Genomic DNA, 20,286 nt, shown 5'->3' on the forward strand with positions numbered 1-20,286 from the left:
GGTTTCGTTTCATGAAACCCGACTTTGGCGAAAGTCGGCAACTTTTGAATTTGCTTGACCCGTTTTGCTCAACTCTATTCTTCAGTACTCTGGGGTGTAATTCACCTGGACCTGGAGACTTGAATTCATTTATGTTAGCTAAGTGTTTCCTCACTATCTTTCTGTTTATAGATATCCTGGATTCTTCTATTCCTTTAATAGGACAGTGAGGATCAGTTGATGTAACTTTTCCTTTCTGAGAGAAAACACGCAAAATAGTATTTGTGGGTATCATTTTGTTTATATTAATATTTTACTGATTTTCATGGTGTTCTCCTGTAGGAGTTGTTATTTGCCAGTTGATGATATTTGTCCCCACAGTACTGTACTGTTATCTTTCCACAGGGTCAATGAATAAAGCTTCTTCCCTGACCTGTGAATAAGGAAAGGGACTTTTGAAATATGAGGAAGGTGAGACAGGAGATCAGATCTTGTGTGGAACGATGATGTGAACACAGCACCTCAGAGAAAAAGAGAGTACATGGACAATGTTATCTGTTGTGAGCTCATTTTCGGGTTTGCCTCTGGCTTCTGGTGAGGGTTATGGAGCTGGCTGTGCTGACAGAGGAGTAGTGAGTTCTCTATCTGGACTCCCTCTGTTGGTGAAGGGAGATAATGAAGATGATCTAAATGGCAGAGACCGGCCACCTGAGGAAGAGGACTGTGATTGGACATCAGGAGTTTCTGATTGGATTTAAGGCAGTCGACTTCCTAGTTTCTTGCTGGTGATTTTTCCTGACTGTGGCTCCTGGTTTCCAGTTTGGTTCCTGCCTTCCTAAAGCTAAGTTTTCTCTGCTATTGTTCAAATGAGTTTTTGTCTGGTTTACTTAGTTTTTGTGTTCAGCCAGCCCTGGCTGGGACTGGGCTGAATCCCCATTTTTGTTGATCTCTTTTGCTCTGTCTTCAGAATATACCTGAGTGTTGATATAGTGATTTGAAGCCTAGCGACTTCAGGGCCTTTTCTCTATCAGACGTGTGGGACATTTTTTTGGCATGGTTTTTTGCATGATTGCAGACAGCAGCTTTTCTTTCCTGTCCTTTCTAGTTAGCGAGGGCCCCATCGTTTGCTCAGCCTATCTTTCTACCTGTGTCTGTGTTTTCATCTTGTTTCACCGACAATACATGTTGGGGGCTGTCTATTGCTATGGGGTCTGCTGTGGGGCAGTTTAGATTTTCCCTTTCTTTCTTTAGGCTTATTTAGTTCTCCGGCCGTGACGAGGCATCTAGGACCACCGTAGGCACGCTCCACGGCTACTGCTAGTTGTTGTGGATAGGATCAGGGGTCTGCAATCCACTAGTTACCAACCTCGGTGACTCATTCATAACAGAATCACCAGCCATACCGCAGATTCTAGGGTACTCAAAAGCAGGAGAGAATTTTTTTTTTCTTTTCTTTTTCTCCTTGATGGAGATTAAGCAATTGTCTGATCGCGTGGAGCAGCTCGCTGCTGAAGTGCGGGGTTCTGCCTATCTCAATCATTCACATGCTGTTGAACCAAGGATCCCTGCTCCTGGTGTGTTTTCTGGGGATCGGTCTAAATTTTTGAATTTTAAGAATAATTGTAAATTATTTCTTGCCTTGAAGCCTAACTCATCGGGGAGCTCCGCGCAACAGGTTAAAATTGTCATCTCCTTGCTGCACGGTGATCCCCAGGATTGGGCGTTTTCTTTGACACCTGAAGATCCTGTTTTGACTAATGTGGATGTATTTTTTCAAGCCTTGGGGTTGTTATATGATGAACCTAATGCTATTGATCAAGCTGAGAGAGCCCTATTGGCATTGAACCAGGGTCAGGATCCTGCAGAGTTATACTGTCAGAAATTACAAAAGTGGGCGGTCCTTACTACATGGAATGATAGTGCATTGGCAGCTCTCTTTCGGAAGGGTTTGTCTGAAACTTTAAAAGATACTATGGTGGGATTTCCTGTTCCGTCTGGTATTGACGATTCTATGTCATTAGCCATTCAAGTTGATCGGCGTTTACGCGAACGCAAGACTACAAGGGAGGAGCTGCCACATTTTGAACAAATGTCTGAACCTATGCAATGTGATGGAGTTTTGTCTAGGGCGCAACGTCAGGAGTTTAGAAGGCGTAATAAGCTGTGTTTTTTCTGTGGAGATGCCTCTCATGTTATTTCTGTCTGCCCTAAATGAGAGAAAAATGTTTTGCACACACATTTGCTGTGGGTGGTGTACAACCTAAGTTTCTTTTGGCAAATACTCTGATCTGCTCCTTATCCACATTTTCCGTGAAGGCTTTTGTGGATTCAGGAGCGGCCTTGAATCTAATGGACTTGGATTTTGCTAAACGTTGTGGATTTCCTATGACACCTCTGCGGACGCCTATTCCTTTGAGGGGTATTGATGCTACTCCTTTGGCGAAGAATAAACCTCAGTTTTGGACCCAGGTGATAATGTGGGTCGCCCCAGACCACCAAGAAAATTGCAGATTTTTGGTGTTGCATAATTTACATGATACAGTACCACTGTTCTGGGTTTTCCCTGGTTGCAAATCCATAATCCGGTTTTGGATTGGAAATCTGTCTGTGGTGAGTTGGGGTTGTCGGTGTGCTCTTGGTGACACTCCTGTTTTCTCCACCTCTCCCCAGTCACATGATGTTCCTGACTATTTGGCTGATTTTTATTATGTATTTAGTGAGAGAGAGCAAGTCTGCGTCTTTGCCTCCTCATAGGAGTTATGACTGTGCAATTGAGTTGAGACCTGGGTGTAAATTTCCCAAGGGTGGACTTTTCAATTTTTCTGTACCCGAACACGAGGCTATGCGATCTTATATTAAGGAGTCGTTGGAGAAGGATCATATTAGACCATCCTCTTCGCCCTTAGGTGCAGGTTTTTTTTTCGCGGCCAAGAAGGATGGTTCATTGAGGCCTTGTATTGACTATCGTTCCCTCAACAAAATCACGGATAAATTTCAGTATCCGTTACCCCTGATTTCTGATTTATTCTCCAGAGTTAATGGTGCTTGCTGGTTTACTAAGCTTGACCTCAGGGGGGTGTATAATCTTATTCGCATCAAGCATGGGGATGAATGGAAGACGGCGTTTAATACTCCGGAGGGACATTTTGAGTACCTGGTGATGCCTTTTGGGATCATTAATGCCCCTTCTGTCTTCCAATCCTTCATGAATGATATTTTCCGGGACTTTGTGGATAAGTTTTTGAGTTTTTGATCATCTATCTGGATGATATTTTGACCTTTTCCAGGGATTGGGATTCTCATGTGGAACATGTTCGGACTGTGTTCCGGATTTTGAGGGAGAATTCCTTGTTTGCTAAGGGATCGAAGTGCCTTTTTGGTGTACAACAGAGGATTTCATTTTTGGGATTTATTTTGTCTCCGTCAACTACTGAAATGGACCCGGCCAAGGTACAGGCCTTTTATGATTGGGTTCAACCCACTTCTTTGAAGGCTCTACAGAAGTTTTTGGGTTTTGCTAATTTTTATCGTAAATTTATAGCTAATTTTTCTGGTATTGACTAAACCACTGACTGATTTAACTAAGAAGGGTGCTGATGTGCTGAATTGGTCTTCAGAGGCTGTTTCGGCCTTTCAGGAGCTGAAGCAGAGGTTCACTTCTTCTCCGGTTTTGCGGCAACCTGATGTCTTACTTCCTTTTCAGGTGGAGGTAGACGCTTCAGAGATTGGTGCAGGAGCTGTTTTGTCCCAAAAAGATCCGGTGACGTCTAAAATGAATCCCTGTGCCTTCTTTTCCCAAAAGTTCTCCCCATCTGAACGCAACTATGATGTGGGGAATCGGGAATTGTTAGCCATGAAATGGGCATTTGAGGAGTGGACACATTGGTTGGAGAGAGCTAGACATCAAGTTGTGGTCCTCACTGACCACAAGAATTTGATTTACCTTGAGTCGGCCAAACGCTTGAATCCTAGACAGGCTAGGTGGGCCTTGTTTTTTACGCGTTTTGATTTTGTGGTCTCCTTTCTTCCAGGCACTAAGAATGTTAAGGCAGACGCCCTTTCTAGGAGTTTCTTTGCTGATTCTCCTTTTGTGACCAAGCTTACTACCATCCTAGGTGAGGGGGAAGTTCTTTCTGCCATCTCACCCGATTTGAGACGTGCTCTGGAAGAATTCCAGGAGGACAAACCTGAGCGTTGTCCTATGGGAAAATTGTATGTTCCTGACCAGTGGAGGAAGAGAGTGATGTCTGAAGTTCATTGCTCCACATTGGCTGGTCATCCAGGTATTTTTGGCACCAGAGATTTGGTGAGTCGGTCTTTTAGGTGGCCCGCCTTATCTCGTGATGTCAGGAATTTTGTACAGTCCTGTGGGACTTGTTCCCGGTCTAAACCCTGTTCTCGCTCTAGTGGGTTGTTGATGCCCTTGCCGGTGCCTAAGAGGCCATGGACCCATATTTCAATGGATTTTATTTCTGATCTTCCTGTCTCTCAGAGAATGACTGTTATCTGGGTGATTTGTGATAGATTCTCTAAGATGGTCCATCTTGTACCACTCCCAAAGTTGCCATCTTCCGCTGAGTTGGTGCCCTTGTTTTTACAACAGGTGGTTCGGTTGCATGGGATTCCTGAGAACATTGTATCGGACAGAGGAGTTCAGTTTGTTTCCAGATTCTGGAAAGCCTTTTGTTCCAAGCTGGGAATTCAGTTGTCCTTCTCCTCTGCGTTTCACCCTCAGACCAATGGGCAGACGGAGAGAACAAACCAAACTTTGGAGTCCTATTTGAGATGTTTTATATCTGCTGATCACGATGATTTGGTTTCATTTTTGCCCTTGGCCGAATTTGCTTTAAATAATAGAGCTAGTTCTGCCACCTTGATGTCGCCCTTTTTCTGTAACTTTGGGTTTCATCCTCGATTTTTTTCAGGGCAAGTGGAATCTTCAGCCTGCCCAGGTGTTGACACTGTAGTAGAGAGAATGCAGCAGATTTGGGACCAAAAAGTGGATAAGTTGTCTCTCTCCGAGGAAAAGGCCCAGCGGTTTTCTAACCGGCATAGGACCATTGGTCCCCGGTTTAAAGTGGGTGATATGGTTTGGTTATCATCAAAGAATATCTCTATGAAGGTGGCTTCTCCAAAGTTCAAGCCAAGATTTATTGGACCTTACAAGATTTTGGAGATTCTTAATCCGGTTTCTTTTCGATTGGCTCTTCCTGTTACGTTTAAGATCCATAACGTGTTTCATAAGTCGCTGTTGAAGAGATATGTTAAGCCAGTAGTTCCTATGGCTGCACCTCCTGACCCTGTATTGGTTGAAGGTAATGTGGAATATGAGGTAGAGAAAATACTGGATTCTCATCTGGCTAGACGGAGACTCCAGTATTTGGTCAAGTGGAAGGGTTATGGCCTGGAGGACAATTCTTGGGTCTCTGCCTCTGATATTCATGCCGCTAGATTGGTTCGTGCTTTTCATCGGGCCCATCCTGATTGGCCCGGTGGCGTGGATGAGGGTTCGGTGACCCCTTCTCAAGGGGGGGTACTGTTGTGAGCTCATTTTCGGGTTTGCCTCTGGCTTCTGGTGAGGGTTATGGAGCTGGCTGTGCTGACAGAGGAGTAGTGAGTTCTCTATCTGCACTCCCTCTGTTGGTGAAGGGAGGTAATGAAGCTGATCAAAATGGCAGAGACTGGCCACCTGAGGAAGAGGACTGTGATTGGACATCAGGAGTTTCTGATTGGATTTAAGGCAGCCGACTTCGTAGTTTCTTGCTGGTGATTTTTCCTGACTGTTGCTCCTGGTTTCCAGTTTGGTTCCTGCCTTCCTAAAGCTAAGTTTTCTCTGCTATTGTTCATATGAATTTTTGTCTGGTTGGCTTAGTTTTTGTGTTCAGCCAGCCCTGGCTGGGACTGGGCTGAATCCACATTTTGTCTCTGATCAGTTGATCTCTTTTGCTCTGTCTTCAGAATATACCTGAGTGCTGATATAGTGATTTGAAGCCTAGCGACTTCAGGGCCTTTTTTTCTATCAGACGTGTTGGACATTCTTTTTGGCAGGGTTTTTTGCGTGACTGCAGACAGCAGCTTTTCTTTCCTGTCCTTTCTAGTTAGCGAGGGCCCCATCGTTTTCTCAGCCTATCTTTCTACCTGTGTCTGTGTTTTCATCTTGTTTCACTGACAATACATGTTGGGGGCTGTCTATTGCTTTGGGGTCTGCTCTGGGGCAGTTTAGATTTTCCCTTTCTTTCTTTAGGCTTATTTAGTTCTCCGGCATGACGAGGCGACTAGGACCACCGTAGGCACGCTCCACGGCCACTGCTAGTTGTTGTTGATAGGATCAGGGGTCTGCAATCCGCTAGTTACCAACCTCTCCGGTTTTCTGGGCTTAGCTTGACTCATTCATAACAGTTATCCTCTGTCTGCTGGAATGGTGGACCCTCATTTCCCAGGGCGTTTATCCTGTTACTGAACTGCATTTGGCTTCTGGACTATCTTATCCTTTGTGTGGTGGATTGTATATGGACCTTTAGTATTTTTGCCTAAATAAAGGACTTGGGATTGTTTACTCTTCTCTTGCTCTGTTGATTGTGTGATACCGGAGAAGGACCCATAACAACTGGTGGCAGCATTGGGATCAACAGAGCGTAACCAAATGGAGAACCACCCACAGAATGAGTACAGAAATTGGACTGTATCCAGTTTACAGAAGAGAGCCAGAGACCTGGGCCTGAACTACCAGGAACTGACTAAAGAGGCCTTAATTGATCTACTGGTGGGTAGAGTTGAGCGACTTTTGTTTTTTTAGGGTCGCGTTTCGTTTCGTGAAACCCGACTTTTCCAAAAGTCGGGTCGAGCAAGATCGTCCGATTATAGGGAAAAGTCGGGGTCGTCCCGAAACACGAAACCCAATGTAAGTCAATGGGGAATAAAAGTCGGCAGTGAGAGGAGGACAGGAAACACACCATCAGTGCCCATTTGAATGCCAAAAGCATCAATTCTTCTTACCTAAGCTTGTCAACCTTAATTAACTTCATAATACAAGTTACGCACTGAAAAATGGGGGTTATTTGGCTACAGACTGTGGGGGGGGAGGGCTGGCTCCAGGTTTTCATGTGCCCTGGGCGAAAGAGCGCCCCTTTAACACATACCACAACTCATCATGCTCCGATACGGCAGAGAAATAGCGGTATAGTTCAATGAAAAATACCTCACTTTTTACATCTCATGACGAGGCCCATCTATTTCTCCATACAGAATCATTGGTCCCATATAATGTTTGAAACAGTATATGATGAGCTCCACATAATGCTACAGTATATGTTGGTCCCCATGGATGAAGCTCTACTGTCTTATGGGCCCAAATAATGCTCCAAACATAATGGGCCCCATTTCTAATGCTCTAGTGTATAATGGGCCCTGTAAATGCTGCTCCAGTGTCTGATGTCCACCTTTGGAATGTTCCAGTGTATGGTGGGCCCCATCTATCATTCTCAGACGGTGTTAGGCCCAGTATGGATTGCACGTGATTGCACAAAGGTGAGAAAGGGTACCGTATCCCCAGATAACATGTATGGATAGTGTACACATTCAAAATATATGTCTATACATCAGGAGGCAGGCTCAGACGGTGTTAGGCCCAGTATGGATTGCACGTGATTGCAAAAAGGTTAGAAAGGGTACCGTATCCCCAGATAACATGTATGGATAGCGTACACATTCAAAATATATGTCTCAGGAGGCAGGCTCAGACGGTGTTAGGCCCAGTATGGATTGCACGTGATTGCACAAAGGTTAGAAAGGGTACCGTATCCCCAAATAACATGTATGGATAGCGTACACATTCAAAATATATGTCTCAGGAGGCAGGCTCAGACGGTGTTAGGCCCAGTATGGATTGCACGTGATTGCACAAAGGTTAGAAAGGGTACCGTATCCCCGGATAACATGTATGGATAGCGTACACATTCAAAATATATGTCTCAGGAGGCAGGCTCAGACGGTGTTAGGCCCAGTATGGATTGCACGTGATTGCACAAAGGTTAGAAAGGGTACCGTATCCCCGGATAACATGTATGGATAGCGTACACATTCAAAATATATGTCTATACATCAGGAGGCAGGCTCAGACGGTGTCAGGCACAGTATGGATTTGACGGCCCAGATTACACAGCGGAGGAGCAGGGAGAGGTAAAGATTGCAAATGCTGGGGCCCTGCCCAAGCAAGGGGGGCCCACTCGTGGGCGTCGGTACTAGCACTGGGCCCCTCATAGTACAGCAGTGTGTCTGACGGCGGGTGTGCACCACCACCGTCAGAGACACTTGATTGCACTATGAGGGACCCTGTGCCAGTGCCCGCGCCCAAGAGTCGGCCTACCCACCTGTCCAGGGCAACGGCACTCGCACGGTGTCGTGCGCTAGGTGGTGACCCCGGCCATGGGGGGGGAGGCAGCACAGTTAGTGAGTTTTAGAAAGTGGCATATGTTGATGTTGGACATTCAGCTGATGCAAAAGGCGAAATAGGTGAAGTACCAGGAAGAGGTGGACCAAAGCAAGCCATTTTTCTGTCACCCTATGTGTCATCAGGGGAAGGTGGGACAAAATCCTTGGAAACCCATGCGTGGTTCATTTTAATGAAGGTTAGATCATCCACATTTTGGGTTGACAGACGGGTCCTTTTTTCTGTCAGGATTGATCCAGCTGCACTGAAGACTCTTTCCGATAGCACACTTGCAGCTGGGCAAGCGAGCTCCTGTAAGGCATATTGGGCCAATTCAGGCCAGGTGTCCAGTTTAGCGGCCCAATAGTCAAAGGGGAATGACCTGTGTGGGAGAACATCGATATGGGAGGAAAAGTAGTTTGTAACCATAGTTGACAAATGCTGTCTCCTGTCACTTTCCATCGATGCAGTATTACCAGTTGTGTGAGCGGTATTTGAAAAATCAGTCCACAACATTGTCATGAAACCCCTGTCTCCAATGCCACTTCTGCTGTGTGCACCACAAACACCTCTGCCAAGCTGCCCCCGGCCCGTACAGCTCGTGTGAGAACCATCACTGCTGCTGTGTGCTGGGAATGCCTCAAGCAACCGATTTACCAGAGTTGCTTGTTTATTAGCCAATATTAGGTCAAGGTTCTCCTGTGGCATGATGTTTTGTAATTTGCCTTTATAGCGTGGATCCAGGATGCTGGCCAACCAGTAGTCGTCATCGTTCATCATTTTGGCAATGCGGGGGTCCCTTTTTAGGATCCGCAAGGCATAATCTGACATATGGGCCAATGTTCCCGGTGTCAATGATGCACTGCGAGTGCTGGGTGGAGGAGCACTTTCTGGCAAATCCACATCCCTCCAGTCACGCACAAACCCTGTACCAGACCTTGCCACGCCAACATTTTCACTTGCCCCACGAGATGCATCCTCCTCCCCTAAGTAATCATCCCCATCATCCTCCTCCTCCTCCTCTTCTTCCTCCACCTCGTCCAGGAGAGGTCCCTGAGCAGACAATGGCTGAATGTCATCAAGGATTCCCTCCTCCTCTTCCTCCTCATCAACATTGGCTGCAGACGCCTGCTCCTTAAGGTGCGTCAAAGTTTGCATGAGCAGACGCATAAGTGGGATGCTCATGCTTAGGATGGCGTCGTCTGTGCTTACCAGCCGTGTGCATTCCTCAAAACACTGAAGGACTTTACAAAGGTCTTTCAGCTTCGACCACTGCACACCTGTCAACTCCATGTCTGCTCTCAAAGTGCCTGGCCGTGTATCCTCCCACAAATGCATTATGGCCTGCCTCTGCTCGCACAGCCGCTCCACCATGTGCAGGGTGGAGTTCCACCTTGTTGCAATGTCGATAATGAGGCGGTGGTTGGGAAGGTGGAGCAATCGCTGCAGCTTCTGCATACGAACGGAGTGTACAGGCGACCGGCGGATGTGCGAGCACAGTCTTCGCACCTTCTGGAGCAGGGCTGTTAACTCCGGATAATTTTTGAGGAAGCACTGCACCACCAGGTTCAAGGTGTGAGCCAAGCAAGGTATGTGGCTGAGTTTTGAAAGGGCTATGGCTGCCACAAAATTACGGCCGTTATCACTAACTACCTTGCCTGCCTCAAGATGTACACTGCCCAGCCATGACTCAGTTTGTCGCTTCAAGTACTCGGCCAGCACCTCAGCGGTGTGTCTGTCGCCCAAACACATCATCTGCAACACAGCCTGCTGACGCTTTCCACTAGCTGCTCGATAGGGGGACACATCGTGTGCAACAGTGGCAGCTGCTGATGGAGTGCTCGTACGACTGCGCTCTGTGGACGAGCTTTCGCTTCTGGAGGAGGAGGAGGAGGGTCGAACGCCTACAGCCAACTGTTTCCTATACCGTGGGCTAGGCAGCACTGTCCCACCACCGCTGTCCCCTGTGGACCCTGCATCCACCACATTAACCCAGTGCGCAGTGATGGACACGTAATGGCCCTGGCCATGCCGACTGGACCATGCATCAGTTGTGAGGTGCACCTTTCCGCTCACTGACTGCTTGAGTGCATGGACAATGCGGTCTATCACATGATGGTGGAGGGCTGGGATGGCTTTGCGAGAGAAGAAGTGGCGACTGGGTAGGTCATAGCGTGGTACTGCATAGGCCATGAGTTCGCGGAAAGCTGTGCTTTCCACCAACCGAAAGGGCATCATCTCAAACGAGATTAGTTTGGCAATGTGGGCGTTCAAACCCAGTGTACGCGGATGAGAGACTGAGTACTTTCTTGACCTACTCATAGTGTCTGGGATGGTGAGCTGGACTTGAGAGCTGCATATGGTGGAAGTAGCGGTGGACAGGGCGGACTGAGAGAGGGTTGATGATGGTGATGGAGTTGGTGTTCTTTCTGATGGCCTAGAATCAGTCTTTCGTTGATATAACAGTGGGATTCCCTGACTGCTGTGGTCTTGCAACGACACCTCAACATTTGCTGCTGTGCTAACCGGTGGGCTTACAGTGGGGGAAACAATGTAGCGTTGCTGACTACCTTCGTTGTGATCAGTTGCACATGTGGCACTTGAGGTTTGGTGTTGTGTCCACGCTTGCAAGTGCATGCTGGTTAAATGTCTAAGCATGCAACTGGCATTCAAATTTTTCAGATTTTTCCCTCGGCTAAAGGTCTTTGCGCACTTCTTACAGATAACCTTGGCCTGATCATGAGGATTTTGTTCAAAAAAGTGCCACACTGCACTCTTCCTACTTTGGCAGACATTTTGCGGCCTAGCACGCTGTGATCTTTTGACCCTCTGGACAAGCTGTCCAGCAACTCTTTTGATGTTTGGAACCTGTCTTTGGAGTGCTCCGGGCCTGCCAGATAACAGCTGTTGCGATGTCGATGTCTGCTGTGGATGCTCCTCATCTGAGCTATTGGAAGCAGCACCCTCTTCCCCCAATGGATGCCAATCTGGGTCAACAACTGGGTCATCCATCACCTCCTCTTCTATGTCATGTGCACCTTCCTCTGTGTCACCGTGTATGGTGGTATAGTGTGCGGGAAGGGGCACCTGAGTCTCATCAGGGTCAGAATCTGGCTCTGTACACTGCGAGGACAATGTAGTGCTCTGAGTGAATGTACCAGCAGAATCATCCATCAGCGGCTGTGCATCAGTGCACTCCATGTCAGATTCATCTTGGCCTGGGTAATTCACCATTTCACTTGATAATCCAGGCATGGTATGTGAAAACAGCTCCATGGAGTAATCTGTAGTATGGCCTGCGTCATCCTTCAATCTTGGTTGGGGTGAAGGACACAAGGAAAGGTGTGGTTCATGAACATGAGCCTCCAATGACGACTCAGTGCTTTTACTTTTTACAACTGAAGAAGAGGAGGCGATAGAGCTGGAGGCTGAGTCAGCAATGTAAGACAAAACTTTTTCCTGATGCTCTGGCTTTAAAAGCGGTTTGCCAACTCCTAGAAAACTAAGCGTTCGAGGCCTTATGTAGCCAGACGATGACGCAGGGTCAGCACCTCCTGCATTCGGTCCTATTTTCCTCTTGCCACTACCATCAGATCCACCACCAACACCATCATTACCAGCTGCCAACCCCCGCCCAATTCCACGGCCTCTTCCACCAGCCTTCCTCATTTTTGGTAGAAATGCAGACAAAATCCAACAAACTATATAGTAATGTAAAACAAGGTACAAGGTGTCTATAGGACAGGGGAGATTTTGAATTTCTGCAGACACTTGTGGACACTGGACACGTTTGGATTGTGTGAGGCCCACTGATATCTGAGCGCTATGTGACAGGCTCGATGGCACAGCTGTGACCAAAGTGACTAGAGGATAAGGGAGATTTTGAATCTCTGCACACACTTTTGGACACTGGACACTTTTGGATTGTGTGAGGCCCACTGATATCTGAGCGCTATGTCACAGGCTCGATGGCACAGCTGTGACCAAAGTGACTAGAGGATAAGGGAGATTTTGAATCTCTGCACACACTTTTGGACACTGGACACTTTTGGATTGTGTGAGGCCCACTGATATCTGAGCGCTATGTGACAGGCTCGATGGCACAGCTGTGACCAAAGTGACTAGAGGATAAGGGAGATTTTGAATCTCTGCACACACTTTTGGACATTGGACACTTTTGGATTGTGTGAGGCCCACTGATATCTGAGCGCTATGTGACAGGCTCGATGGCACAGCTGTGACCAAAGTGACTAGAGGATAAGGGAGATTTTGAATCTCTGCACACACTTTTGGACACTGGATGGACACTTTTGGATTGTGTGAGGCCCACTGATATCTGAGCGCTATGTGACAGGCTCGATGGCACAGCTGTGACAAAAGTGACTAGATGATAAGGGAGATTTTGAAATTCTGCACACACTTTTGGACACTGGATGGACACTTTTGGATTGTGTGAGGCCCACTGATATCTGAGCACTATGTGACAGGCTCGATGGCACAGCTGTGACCAAAGTGACTAGAGGATAAGGGAGATTTTGAATCTCTGCACACACTTTTGGACACTGGATGGACACTTTTGGATTGTGTGAGGCCCACTGATATCTGAGCGCTATGTTACAGGCTCGATGGCACAGCTGTCACCAAAGTGACTAGAGGATAAGGGAGATTTTGAATCTCTGCACACACTTTTGGACATTGGACACTTTTGGATTGTGTGAGGCCCACTGATATCTGAGCGCTATGTGACAGGCTCGATGGCACAGCTGTGACCAAAGTGACTAGAGGATAAGGGAGATTTTGAATCTCTGCACACACTTTTGGACACTGGATGGACACTTTTGGATTGTGTGAGGCCCACTGATATCTGAGCGCTATGTGACAGGCTCGATGGCACAGCTGTGACCAAAGTGACTAGAGGATAAGGGAGATTTTGAATCTCTGCACACACTTTTGGACATTGGACACTTTTGGATTGTGTGAGGCCCACTGATATCTGAGCGCTATGTGACAGGCTCGATGGCACAGCTGTGACCAAAGTGACTAGAGGATAAGGGAGATTTTGAATCTCTGCACACACTTTTGGACACTGGATGGACACTTTTGGATTGTGTGAGGCCCACTGATATCTGAGCGCTATGTGACAGGCTCGATGGCACAGCTGTGACCAAAGTGACTAGAGGATAAGGGAGATTTTGAATCTCTGCACACACTTTTGGACACTGGATGGACACTTTTGGATTGTGTGAGGCCCACTGATATCTGAGCGCTATGTGACAGGCTCGATGGCACAGCTGTGACAAAAGTGACTAGATGATAAGGGAGATTTTGAAATTCTGCACACACTTTTGGACACTGGATGGACACTTTTGGATTGTGTGAGGCCCACTGATATCTGAGCACTATGTGACAGGCTCGATGGCACAGCTGTGACCAAAGTGACTAGAGGATAAGGGAGATTTTGAATCTCTGCACACACTTTTGGACACTGGATGGACACTTTTGGATTGTGTGAGGCCCACTGATATCTGAGCGCTATGTGACAGGCTCGATGGCACAGCTGTGACCAAAGTGACTAGAGGATAAGGGAGATTTTGAATCTCTGCACACACTTTTGGACACTGGATGGACACTTTTGGATTGTGTGAGGCCCACTGATATCTGAGCGCTATGTGACAGGCTCGATGGCACAGCTGTGACCAAAGTGACTAGAGGATAAGGGAGATTTTGAATCTCTGCACACACTTTTGGACACTGGACACTTTTGGATTGTGTGAGGCCCACTGATATCTGAGCGCTATGTGACAGGCTCGATGGCACAGCTGTGACCAAAGTGACTAGAGGATAAGGGAGATTTTGAATCTCTGCACACACTTTTGGACACTGGATGGACACTTTTGGATTGTGTGAGGCCCACTGATATCTGAGCGCTATGTGACAGGCTCAATGGCACAGCTGTGACCAAAGTGACTAGAGGATAAGGGAGATTTTGAATCTCTGCACACACTTTTGGACACTGGATGGACACTTTTGGATTGTGTGAGGCCCACTGATATCTGAGTGCTATGTGACAGGCTCGATGGCACAGCTGTGACCAAAGTGACTAGAGGATAAGGGAGATTTTGAATCTCTGCACACACTTTTGGACACTGGATGGACACTTTTGGATTGTGTGAGGCCCACTGATATCTGAGCGCTATGTGACTGGCTCGATGGCACAGCTGTGACCAAAGTGACTACAGGATAAGGGAGATTTTGAATCTCTGCACACACTTTTGGACACTGGATGGACACTTTTGGATTGTGTGAGGCCCACTGATATCTGAGCGCTATGTGACAGGCTCGATGGCACAGCTGTGACCAAAGTGACTAGAGGATAAGGGAGATTTTGAATCTCTGCACACACTTTTGGACACTGGATGGACACTTTTGGATTGTGTGAGGCCCACTGATATCTGAGCGCTATGTGACAGGCTCGATGGCACAGCTGTGACCAAAGTGACTAGAGGATAAGGGAGTTTTTGAATCTCTGCACACACTTTTGGACACTGGATGGACTCTTTTGGATTGTGTGAGGCCCACTGATATCTGTGCGCTATGTGACAGGCTCGATGGCACAGCTGTGACCAAAGTGACTAGAGGATAAGGGAGATTTTGAATTTCTGCAGACACTTGTGGACACTGGACACGTTTGGATTGTGTGAGGCCCACTGATATCTGAGCGCTATGTGACAGGCTCGATGGCACAGCTGTGACCAAAGTGACTAGAGGATAATGGAGATTTTGAATCTCTGCACACACTTTTGGACACTGGATGGACACTTTTGGATTGTGTGAGGCCCACTGATATCTGAGCGCTATGTGACAGGCTCGATGGCACAGCTGTGACCAAAGTGACTAGAGGATAAGGGAGATTTTGAATCTCTGCACACACTTTTGGACACTGGATGGACACTTTTGGATTGTGTGAGGCCCACTGATATCTGAGCGCTATGTGACTGGCTCGATGGCACAGCTGTGACCAAAGTGACTACAGGATAAGGGAGATTTTGAATCTCTGCACACACTTTTGGACACTGGATGGACACTTTTGGATTGTGTGAGGCCCACTGATATCTGAGCGCTATGTGACAGGCTCGATGGCACAGCTGTGACCAAAGTGACTAGAGGATAAGGGAGATTTTGAATCTCTGCACACACTTTTGGACACTGGATGGACACTTTTGGATTGTGTGAGGCCCACTGATATCTGAGCGCTATGTGACAGGCTCGATGGCACAGCTGTGACCAAAGTGACTAGAGGATAAGGGAGATTTTGAATCTCTGCACACACTTTTGGACACTGGATGGACACTTTTGGATTGTGTGAGGCCCACTGATATCTGAGCGCTATGTGACAGGCTCGATGGCACAGCTGTGACCAAAGTGACTAGAGGATAAGGGAGATTTTGAATCTCTGCACACACTTTTGGACACTGGATGGACACTTTTGGATTGTGTGAGGCCCACTGATATCTGAGCGCTATGTGACAGGCTCGATGGCACAGCTGTGACCAAAGTGACTAGAGGATAAGGGAGATTTTGAATCTCTGCACATACTTTTGGACACTGGATGGACACTTTTGGATTGTGTGAGGCCCACTGATATCTGAGCGCTATGTGACAGGCTCGATGGCACAGCTGTGACCAAAGTGACTAGAGGATAAGGGAGATTTTGAATCTCTGCACACACTTTTGGACACTGGATGGACACTTTTGGATTGTGTGAGGCCCACTGATATCTGAGCGCTATGTGACAGGCTCGATGGCACAGCTGTGACCAAAGTGACTAGAGGATAAGGGAGATTTTGAATCTCTGCACACACTTTTGGACACTGGATGGACACTTTTGGATTGTGTGAGACCCACTGATATCTGAGCGCTATGTGACAGGCTCGATGGCACAGCTGTGACCAAAGTGACTAGAGGATAATGGAGATTTTGAATCTCTGCACACACTTTTGGACACTGGATGGAGACTTTTGGATTGTGTGAGGCCCACTGATATCTGAGCGCTATGTGACAGGCTCGATGGCACAGCTGTGACCAAAGTGACTAGAGGATAAGGGAGATTTTGAATCTCTGCACACACTTTTGGACACTGGATGGACACTTTTGGATTGTGTGAGGCCCACTGATATCTGAGCGCTATGTGACAGGCTCGATGGCACAGCTGTGACCAAAGTGACTAGAGGATAAGGGAGATTTTGAATCTCTGCACACACTTTTGGACACTGGATGGACACTTTTGGATTGTGTGAGGCCCACTCATATCTGAGCGCTATGTGACAGGCTCGATGGCACAGCTGTGACCAAAGTGACTAGAGGATAAGGGAGATTTTGAATCTCTGCACACACTTTTGGACACTGGACACTTTTGGATTGTGTGAGGCCCACTGATATCTGAGCGCTATGTGACAGGCTCGATGGCACAGCTGTGACCAAAGTGACTAGAGGATAAGGGAGATTTTGAATCTCTGCACACACTTTTGGACACTGGACACTTTTGGATTGTGTGAGGCCCACTGATATCTGAGCGCTATGTGACAGGCTCGATGGCACAGCTGTGACCAAAGTGACTAGAGGATAAGGGAGATTTTGAATCTCTGCACACACTTTTGGACACTGGATGGACACTTTTGGATTGTGTGAGGCCCACTGATATCTGAGCGCTATGTGACAGGCTCGATGGCACAGCTGTGACAAAAGTGACTAGAGGATAAGGGAGATTTTGAATCTCTGCACACACTTTTGGACACTGGACACTTTTGGATTGTGTGAGGCCCAATGAATATCTGAGCGCTATGTGACAGGCTCGATGGCACAGCTGTGACAAAAGTGACTAGAGGATAAGGGAGATTGGATTGCTTTTAAAAAAGCAGTTTGCAGAGCAGTGGGTAAACAGCAATGCAGGAATGTCAGGAAGCCTTAGAAGGCAGCCCAACAACCAACACCACTGATACACCACTATATAGCCTCCCCTTGCACTGCACACACAGTGACTGGTGTGTTGTGCAGGCCAAATTGCTAGCAGCAGAAGCAGGTTTTTTTTCTTCTCAGCAGGACAAAAAAAAAAATTGGGATTGCTTTTAAAAAAGCAGTTTGCGGAGCAGTGGGTAAACAGCAATGCAGGAATGTCAGGAAGCCTTAGAAGGCAGCCCAACAACCAACACCACTGATACACCACTATATAGCCTCCCCTTGCACTGCACACACAGTGACTGGTGTGTTGTTCAGGCCAAATCGCTAGCAGCAGAAGCAGTTTTTTTGTCTTCTTCCCTGCCTAACGCTCTCCCTACAGAATCAGCAGCAACCTCTCCCTATACTAAGATCGGCAGAAGTAAGATGGCGGTCGGCGTGCACGCCCTTTTATACCCCCTGTGACGCCCACCAAAGCAAGCCAATCACTTGCATGCCCTTCTGAAAGATGGTGGTGACCCGTGCCTATGTCATCACGTTGCCCACAGTGTCCGTGTATCCTGATTGGCTGAAAAAGAGCGCAAAACAAACTTTTGAAACGCGACTTTGGCGCGTAAGTCGCCGACCTCGTGGCCGACCTCATCCTAGGGTCGGGTTTCGTTTCATGAAACCCGACTTTGCCAAAAGTCGGCGACTTTTGAATTTTTTTGACCCGTTTCGCTCAACTCTACTGGTGGGTGCTAGCCAGACTACCTACTCCTATATGTCTGAAGAGCAAGTGCATGAGACGAGGACCAAACACCAAAAAGCCAGTGGGTGGTGTGGTAAAAAGAAGAGATGACAGTTCTGGGCCCGGGCATCTCTCAGGAGTGTAAGGAGAAGGCTGCTTGCCAAGTCCAGAGGAGACAAGAAGCGATGGATATTGAAAGAGGGAGTAATGCAATGTGGAGTGTAAACTGTTGTGAGTTCATTTTCCCCTTCACCATTGAGGTCTGATGAACTCCCTCTTCTGGTGAAGGAAGGTAGTGAGGCTGATTACAAAGCACCTGAGCAGAATGATGATGACTGGGTGACTGGGATTTCTGACTGGATATAAGGCAGCCGACGCCCTTCTGCCTTGCGCGTGATTACTCTGAGGGATTCTTGGAGACCAGTCTGATTCCTGCTCCTCAAAAGCTAAGTTTTCTGCTCTACTTTTTGCATTTGTGTTTTGGTTTTGTTTTGCCTTGTCTTTCTGGATTTCTGCCTTTCCCTGCTGGGTGAGCTGATTTCCTTTTTGCTCTGTCTTCAGATAATACCTGAGTACTGATATAGTCTTTTTGAAGCCTAGCGTCTTCAGGGCCTTTTTCCCTATCAGTCTGTTGGCTCTTGTTTTTGAGAGGGTTTTGGCGGATTGCAGACAGCAGCTTTTCTATTCTGTCCTATTTAGTTAGCCTTGGGCCCCATCATTTGCTCAGCCTATCTTTCTATCTGAGTGTTTTTTCATCTTGCTTCACCGTCATTATATGTTGGGGGCTGCCTATTGCTTTGGGGTCTGCTCTGGGGCAGTTTAGATTTCCCTTTCTGTCTTTAGGCTATGTAGTTCTCCTGCTGTGATCGAGGGGTCCAGGGCACCGTAGGAACCCTCCACGGCTACTGCTAGTTGTTGTTGTTAGGTTCAGGGGTCTGCAATCCGATAGCTGCCAACTTCTCTGGTTTTCTGGACTTAGCTAGTATTTCTGTTTTTGCCTCCTATGGTGACTCATTCATAACAGTAAACCCCATGATCCGGGAGCCAATACGGGTAACCCGGACAGACTTTAAGCCATTTGATAAAGTTTCAGGAAATGTAGAGGGCTTCTTCAAGGACTTTGAGCAGCAGTATGCTGTGATGGAGGTACCCCAGTCTAGCTGGATGCGTTTATTAGTGAGACTCCTAGACGGAAGCGTGGCAGAGGCTTACCGAACCATTGACTCCCAGCAGAACCGAGATTATAGCATTGTAAAGCGGACTATTCTGGTTTACAATGTTATCACCCCAGACTCATATAGGGCCCAGTTCCGAGACCTCCCATGCACCACAGGGGGATCGTTTAGGATGTATGCCCATAAGATGCACCAGGCATATCGGAGATGGCTGGAAGCAGAAAATGCCTTTACTGTGGAAAATGTTTTACAGGTGTTCCTGATAGAACAATTTTTGGCCAAGTGCCCCACAGAATTACGGGAATGGGTCCGGGAGCGCATGCTGTGCACCGTTGATAGAGCTGCAGCCCTGGCCGATAAGGCCCTAACTATCAAACTGCAATGGAGAAGGCTTCTGAACAATAAACCACAGCCTGCTCCCTTGCCCCGGCCCTCTGAGATTATAGCTGTCCCTCCACCCAGCTGCAGGCCGATGACAATCATGCCTCACAATCCTGGGCCCCTTCAGTTCCCACCACGCTCTTGGGGCATCACCGAGAGATGTTGTGGGTGTGGGCAACCTGGGCATTTGCAATCCAGCTGTCCCTCAAGTATTCGGAGGGAGCCCAATGCAGCGCCAACTCGTCCAGTTTATCTTCTGCACTTCATCCCACCTGAAGAAGAGATACCCACATCTCCACCCAAGAGGACCACCGACCCGGGCATCATAGATACCCCTTCAGGAGTGTACAGACTCCGGCTTTTGTGCCTCAGAAATGCAGAGCAACAGCAACGTCACCTGAAGGATGTCTTAATTGATGGATACAAAGTATCGGGATTTAGAGACACTTGGCATTCCTGACTATCACTGACCCCCAGGTGGTTTGACCCAAGGCAATTCACCAGGGGAGAGCAGTCACCTACAGGCCCTTCAAGCACCACAACATCCGGATCTCACTTGAGAGCAATCTGTTTGGCCGGAAGGTCCGTGGGCTTCTTGCTCTTCTGAAAGAACAATTGGAGGGAGATATCGCAGACAC

This window comes from Dendrobates tinctorius, unplaced genomic scaffold (genome assembly GCF_039654945.1).
Source record: "Dendrobates tinctorius isolate UK_male_01 unplaced genomic scaffold, ASM3965494v1 ptg000304l, whole genome shotgun sequence".
Classification (NCBI taxonomy): Eukaryota; Metazoa; Chordata; class Amphibia; order Anura; family Dendrobatidae; genus Dendrobates; species Dendrobates tinctorius.